Here is an 8,180-nt window from a genome sequence, read left to right on the forward strand (position 1 = left end):
CTTTCGAGATCAAGAAGATCGCGAAGTGGAAAGGCTTTTCTGGTCGCAGTTCCAGAATCCAGAGCGTCCACTGGCAGTGGACGATCGTCTGGCTCAATGGGCCGAACTAAATAGATTGTCCGGACTCGCCATGAAGTACGTCATTGGTCATCTGTGGCCCGGGAGATCGGAGCCGAAGAGTTATTTCAGCTTGGTGCAGCAATTCGTTGACGCGGTGCCACGTATCAATGTGATGAAGAGGTCAGCATGCATAGAGGGTGCACGGATGGCTCTTGCCCGTGTCAAGACATACCGGGCAGAGATGGAGACCACCATTGTTGCATCCCGACATTCAGACAAAAGTCGAGTACCCTCCGAGCACTATTTTCAGGAAGTCCTTGAAGGCGCTCGTGTAATAGAGACGCATTGCTCGAAGGATGCTATGTTCTGATAGCATATGTAATTATAAAGCAATATTTTGATGAATTGTAGTAGCCTTTTATACTTGTGCCTTCAAGTATTTGGAACACCTCATGTGCGGCCGTTTTAAGATATATATACAAAATCTGAAAGATTGCAGTCGTTGGCTTCAGCCCCCACGCACATAGTGCGGGGGTGCTCGCAGAAGGCGCATTTTCACACTTAATCCAACGTCTTGGTCCTACAAAGGAGGTGATAGCGCAGCGAGCTAGGCAACCTGACTATAATGCTTTAACACTTTCACTTAGCCATAGGAGCTTGACAATGGGACTATTTAGGTAGCCCCTGGTGGCGACTGCGCTCGCCCGAATTTGGGGCGCGTATGTGCCTGGCTGGGAAACGACCCTTCGTTAATGCGGAGGAATCCTACATATTCCGGAAAGTCATCGAGTGGTTGACCAGTCTCACGCCATATCATGACAGTCGGTTTTCGGCTTTCCCTACTGAGGTGCTCGCCTGGCCGAACCAGGGCACAATCGCAGTAGTTCTCCTCGTGCCGCCTTAGCCGATAGAGCGGAACGTAAGGCGGCTGAACACAGGAGCCGGGCAACCCAACATTTGACCAAAATCATGACTCGGAGCTGATGCATATAAGGCCAAACTCGCGACGCCGAACACTCCCTAAGGTATTCGGTCTTTATGAGAGCGGGCGAGGTAACGCTCTGAGGTATAAGCCCCTAGTGTCCAGGTACGCGTAAGAATTCTGACGTGGCCACATGCCAAGACGCCAGCCTCCTCCTTGGTCATAGAACCAGGGGATGTGTATCAACAAGAGACAGTAAAAAAGGTTTACGCAGGGTCTTAATCTGAAAAGAATCCTTGGAACGGGTCCCTACTGCACGTCTGCGCCTGTGTCTCCGTTGTGCCGTATCCTGGACGGGCGCAGCACGACGTTCATTTGTAAAAAGAGAGCAACTAAGTTGAAAAAGGGGCATGCCGAACAAAAGTTATATGAAATAAACAAAGTGTAAAGTAAAATATGAAAAATTGAGCTTTATTGTCTCTTATTTATACGTGTGAAGCCCCTAGTGCAGGGGTATATGGCCTCTAAGCCTTTATCAACGATACTTTTGTGCCGGACTCGTCTATCCGTGTCCGTGGTCTTAATGACCTGTTCCGATGTTCTGGCTGGTGAAGCCATTGTATTGTGGGGCTGTTAAAGTGCTGCACAATCCTCCGCTTGGGGGAGGTGTTCTCACTGCTTCCCCTTTAAGGAGATGATGCTGCATGGACCGGGCATCTTAAGCGTAAGAGATGCATAATGCGGTATTGCGTTAAAGCAGGTGAAAGCTTCGCGTCCCAGTAGTGCTTGATAGCGACTTGAGAATGGGATGATGTGGAAAGTCAGCTTTTCGCGACGGAAGTTATCGGCAGAGCCGAAAATAACCTCGAGCCGGAGAAAACCCATGCAATGGGTGTCCGGACCTGGCGTTACTCCTTGAAAGGAGGTTTTGCTGTGTATTTGACATATCCTATCCAAGATTTTGTTTAGGTTGGATAGGTCGTCCCTGTTATCTTGGAGGGGCAGCTTTTCCAGATTCTATCGTGAGCTTTTGAATCCGGCGTTGACTGCCGTGCTCTTCGAACTTTTTTCCTTAGTTCGGCGACGGTCCTTATTGCGTCGCGGTTTTCCGTTTCCATCCCTAGTTTCGGATGTACTTGGGTCATTGGTGCTGCATCTTGCCAACCAGCTGTCCTCTCCTGCGCAAAAGCGGGTCATGAGGCTTGTTAGTGCGGCCATTGTTCTTGGCTTTTCTTGGCCGAGGAGTCTGGCGAGCCATTCGTCTCGGACATTATGCCTGAAAGCCGCTAAGGCTTTAGTGTCCGGACAGTCGACTATCTGATTCTTTTTAGTAAGAAATCTATTCCAGAATTGCCGAGCTGACTCTCCGGGCTGTTGAGTTATGTGACTAAGATCGTCTGCATCCGGAGGGCGGACATAGGTCCCTTGAAAATTTGCTCGAAAAACGTCCTCGAGCTCTTCCCAACTTCCAATTGTGTTTTTAGGAAGGCTTTTGAGCCAATGCCGGGCTGGCCCTTTAAGCTTGAGGGGTAAGTATTTTATGGCATGGAGGTCATCTCCTCTAGCCATATGTATGTGGAGGATATAATCCTCGATCCAGACTCCAGGGTCTGTTGTTCTATCATATGCCTCTATGTTTATGGGTTTAAATCCCGCTGGAAATTCATAATCCAGGACCTCATCGGTGAAACATAGGGGGTGTGCGGCACCCCTGTATTTGGGTGTGCCGGATTCTGATAATGGCTTTATTGCATTGCTTACGAGAGCTTGCTTTCTTGGCCCGTAAATGGACCTGGCTGGGCCATGATGTGAATCCTTAAGTGGGTCGCATGCCGGCTTAAGTGCGGCGCTGCTTGCCGCTTTATGCTGGCCATGGGGTCGTCTATCCGACCGTGTGGCTTTCTCACTTTTGGAATGTGAGGGCTCTAAGGCCTCCTTGTCGAATTCAGGCAGTAGCTTTCTCTTCGGATAGCTTTTAGTGCGGCGACTGTCGCTGTATTTGTCTGCGGTATTGATTACTTTACTCCTTCTGATCCTGAGTGCATCTTCCGCAGTTTTTAGCTTCTGCTTCTGCTTTTCCAGGCTGCGTGCGGTTGCAACGAGCCGTTTGTGGAGGTTCTTCTGCTTCGTGGGCTTGTCCGGCGTAGGGTCATCCAGAATGCCATTTTCGCCAGGGAGGGATGTTCGGTTTCTCTATCCGGGTTGTCCTGTTGGGACGGTTGCTCTAAGGCATGCTCGTCGTCTACCGGCTCATCCTACTCTATGGCTGGGTCTTTATCGAGGCGGGGCTTGGGTCGGCGTTTATGCCGACGCTTTGATTGTTTTTCGAGAGATCGATCCCTCTTTCCATCCCCGTTTTCCTTGTTGTTGCTTTCTTTAGGGGTATCCACCATGTACACATCATGAGATGAGGTGGCTGTCCAATGCCCTATAGGCGTTGGTTCTTGGTTGTCTCCTGCATCGTCGTCCATACCGTCGATGTCTTCGGAGTCGAAGTCGAGCATGTCGGTTAAGTCATCGACAGTGGCTACGAAGTGGGTGGTGGGTGGGTTTTGAATTTCTTCATCATCCGAATCACATCCTTGCTGACCGTAGTCCGGCCAGGGCTCTCCTGATAAAGAGAGAGACTTTAGCGAATTTAGGATGTCGCCGAAGGGCGAGTGCTGAAAGATGTCTGCGGCGGTGAACTCCATTATCGGCGCCCAATCGGATTCGATCGTCAGGGGCGCGGGGGGCTCGGAGTTCGGAAAGGAATCCGGCTCCTCGGAGTCACGGGCCATGCGGAGTGAGGGGCTGGAGTTCGGCTCGATCGCCTCTGAGATCGCAGCCCCTGAGGCAGCGTCCCACCGCTAATCCTCGATCGGTGCAGTAGGAACCGATGCGTGTGCGGCCTCCAAGGCGCTGTTCGGCGGCAGAGCTATATCATGCCCATCGAGACAGTGCGGCGCGCTTGGCTGTGGCTCGAATCCGTCGAAGATCAAGTCCCCGCGGATGTCAGCCATGTAGTTTAGGCTTCCAAACCTGACCTGATGGCCAGGGGCATAGCTTTCGATCTGCTCAAGGTGGCCAAGCGACTTGGCCCGCAGTGCGAAGCCGCCGAAGACGAAGATCTGTCCGGGGAGAAAAGTCTCACCCTGGACTGCATCGTTGTTGATGATCGAAGGAGCCATCGGGCCTAAAGGCGACGACACAGATGAACTCTCAATGAAAGCACCAATGTCGGTGTCAAAACCGGCGGATCTCGGGTAGGGGGTCCCGAACTGTGCGTCTAGGCCGGATGGTAACAGGAGGCAAGGAACACGATGTTTTACCCAGGTTCGGGCCCTCTTGATGGAGGTAAAACCCTATGTCCTGTTTGATTATTATTGATGATATGGGTAGTACAAGAGTGGATGTACCACGAGATCAAGGAGGCCAAACCCTAAAAGCTAGCCTATGGTATGATTGTTGTATGATGAAGTTGTCCTACGGACTAAAACCCTCCGGTTTATATAGACACCGGAGAGGGTTAGGGTTACACAAAGTCGGTTACAATGGTAGGAGATCTTGTATATCCGCATCGCCAAGCTTGCCTTCCACGCCATAGAAAGTCCCATCCGGACACGGGACGAAGTCTTCAATCTTGTATCTTCATAGTCCTGGAGTCCGGCTGAAGGTATAGTCCGGCTACCCGAACACCCCCTAATCCAGGACTCCCTCACACATAATTCAACAGCCATAGGAATCAGCCAGGCAATTCTGGACACGGTTCCTGACAAAGAAAAATCAAATCGTCGACTGTCCGGATGCAGAGGCCCTAGCAGCTTTTAAGCACAACATCCGTGACGAGTGGCTCGCCCGGCACCTTGGCCAGGAAAAGCCGAAATCTATGGCATCCCTCACGACACTCATGACCCGCTTTTGCGCGGGAGAGGACAGCTGGCTGGCTCGAAGCAATAACATATCAAAGAACCATGGTACTTCGGATACCATGGATAGCAATGGCAGGTCACGTCGCAACAAACACAAGCGCCACATCAACAGCGACAATACCGAGGATACGATAGTCAATGCAGGATTCAGAGGCTCTAAACCTGGTCAGCGGAAAAAGACATTCAAAAGAAGCACTCCGGGCCCGTCCAGTTTGGACCGTATACTCGATCGCTCGTGTCAAATACAAGGCACCCCGACAAGCCAGCTAACCACACCAACAGGGAATGTTGGGTGTTCAAGCAGGCCGGCAAGTTAAATGCCGAAAATAAAGATAAGGGGTTACATAGCGATAACGAGGAGGAGCCCCGGCCGCCGAACACCGGAGGATAGAAGAGGTTCCCCCCACAAGTGCGGATGGTGAACATGATATACGCAACCCACATCCCCAAGATGGAGCGGAAGCGTGTGCTAAGGGACATATATGCGTTGGAGCCAGTCGCCCCAAAGTTCAACCCATGGTCCTCCTGTCCGATCACCTTCGATCGCAGGGACCACCCCACTAGTATCCGTCATGGCGGATTCGCCGCACTAGTCCTAGACCCAATCATTGACGGATTTCACCTCACTCAAGTCCTTATGGACGGCAGCAGCAGCCTGAACCTGCTTTATCAGGACACAATGCGCAAAATGGGTATAGACCCCTCAAGGATCAAACCCACAAAAACGACCTTCAAAGGCATCATACCAGGTGTAGAGGCCCATTGCACAGGCTTAGTCACACTGGAAGTGGTCTTCGGATCCCCGGATAACTTTCGAAGCGAGGAGTTAATCTTTGATTTAGTCCCGTTCCGCAGTGGCTATCATGCACTGCTCGGGCAAACCGCATTTGCGAGATTCAATGCGGTACCGCATTATGCATACCTCAAGTTCAAGATGCCAGGACCTCGGGGGGGTCCTCACAGTCAATGGAAACACAGAGTGCTCTCTCCGCACGGAGGAGCACACTGCGGCCCTCGCAGCAGAAGCACAAAGCAGCCTCTTCAGGCAATCCACCAGTTCGGTGATTAAACACCCGGACACCGTCAAGTGCGCCCGGAGTAATCTGCAACAAGACCGCCTGGCATGTTCCGAGCTTGCATAGCAATGTGGCCCCCACCCCATCCCTAGCCAAATGGCGAAATATGTGCCACGCGTACATAATTACGCATTGAATATACCATGGGCATAGGTGGGTGGTACGACTACGGCACGCCCCAAAACGCGGCTCAACCGCACTAGGGGCTTCCTGCTTTGTTATTTTTTCTTTCTTTCAGGACTTTACTCTCTGGAAACCCCGCCCGGTAGTACGATTGCCGGACACACGATACAACAACCAAGGAGGCAGAAAGCTACGTCGCACCATGGAACTCCTAGGTGGTCTCTGATAATGAGTGAAATACCTGCTTTAAATACCATTCCTCAGCTTGCCCTTGGGGGGGACATGTCAAATAGTCCTACTTTTTGCTTATCGCACTACTTGTATCATTCTGCTTCGACGCACCTTTTTGAATAAACAATGCATAGCACTAGACTATTACCGCATTCTCTATTCTTATATATATATATATGTTCATTCATGACATTCAGCACCCGTACACTCTGGTACGGCCAATACGCCAGGGGCTTAAGCATACCCCATAATACGGCGTGTGAAGTCCGAACACTTTCGACAGTGCAGCACCCCGAACTTATAGCATTATATGCATCAGCTCCGAATCATGTCTTGGGTCAATAGTTGGGTTTGCCCGGCTCCCATGTTTTGGTACCTTACGTTCCGCTATATCGGCTAAGGTAGCACTGGGAGAACTACTGCGATTGTGCCTCAGTTCATCTGGGCAAGCACCTCAGTAGAGAAAACTAAAACTAACTGTCATGATAAGGCGAGAGCTGGTCGCTGTTCGAGAGGTCTCGAGTCCCTAAAGACTTATGCCGCTTAGGGCGAGGAGTCGGCTTTGTCCGGCTTAGGCGTGTATAATGCCCCGAATTCGGCCTTCCGAATACTAGGGGCTTTGCCAAAATTTAAAATTCTAGACTTCTATGGCTAAGTGAGAGTGATAAAGCATTATAGTCCGATTGCCTTGTTCGTTGTGCTGAGCACCTCCCTCGAAGGACCCAACAATGGGAAAAAGAGTGCTCAGATTTATCCCGAACACCCCAGCACTCGTGGCATGAGGGCAGAAGCCGATGACTGGCCATCTCTCAGATTTGATAAACAGCCGCATAGAAGGTAATATTTTAAATTCAAACAAGCGTTGCATAGTGCACATGAACAAGTTTTCATAATACAGGATCACACGAACAATTTCATTCAAAAATTACATCCTTCGCACACTCGTCCGCCACAAGACGGGCACCCTTCAAGACACCCTCATAATACATTTCAGGGTAGCGATGCTCCTTGCCCTGCGGCGGCCCCTCCTTCACCAGCTTCTCGGCGTCCATCTTGGCACAGTGCACCTTCGCACGGGCAAAAGCCCGGCGTGCACCTACGATGCAGACATACCGCTTTATGACTTCCAGCCGTGGGCAGGCATCCACAAGCCGCCTCACCAGGCCGAAGTAGCTGTTGGGAAGGGAGTCGCCAGGCCACATCCGGACTATAAGGCCCCTCATGGCCTGTTCGGCCGCCTTGTGCAGCTCGACTAGTTGCTTCAGCTGGTCGCTCACAGGCATCGGGTGTTCGGTCCCAATATACTGAGACCAGAACAACTTCTCCGTCGAGCTTCCCTCCTCGGCCTGGTAGTACTTTGCGGCATCCGACACGCTGCGGGGCAAATCTGCGAATGCTCTTGGAGAGCTCCAGACTCGGGTAAGTAACAAGTAATTTACTTTCAGATGCTTGCTTTGCATAATGAATGCCTTACCCGCCGCTATCTTCCTCATTGCCTCAATTTCCTAGAGGGCCTTTTGGGCTTCAGCCTTGGCATGCTTTGTGCTCTCAAGGGCCGCGGCAAGCTCGGACTCTCGTGTCTTCGAGTCAAGCTCCAAAGTCTCGTGCTTCTTCACGAGAGCCTAGAGCTCTTGCTGCACCTCGCCCACCCGTGCCTCATGTTTCTCCCGCTCGGTGCGCTCCTCGGCCGCTTTTTTTCGGCCTCGGACAACGCTCGCTTCAGGGTTGCCACTTCGGTCGTGGCCCCTGGCACATCCATGATGATCCTACCATTTTGCAACCACATCTTATATATATAGACAAGGTATTACTTACCTTTGTTCTCCTCGAGCTGCCTCTTGGCAGGGCCGAGTTCTT

The sequence above is a fragment of the Triticum aestivum genome, chromosome 5A, assembly GCF_018294505.1.
Source record: "Triticum aestivum cultivar Chinese Spring chromosome 5A, IWGSC CS RefSeq v2.1, whole genome shotgun sequence".
Lineage (NCBI taxonomy): Eukaryota > Viridiplantae > Streptophyta > Magnoliopsida > Poales > Poaceae > Triticum > Triticum aestivum.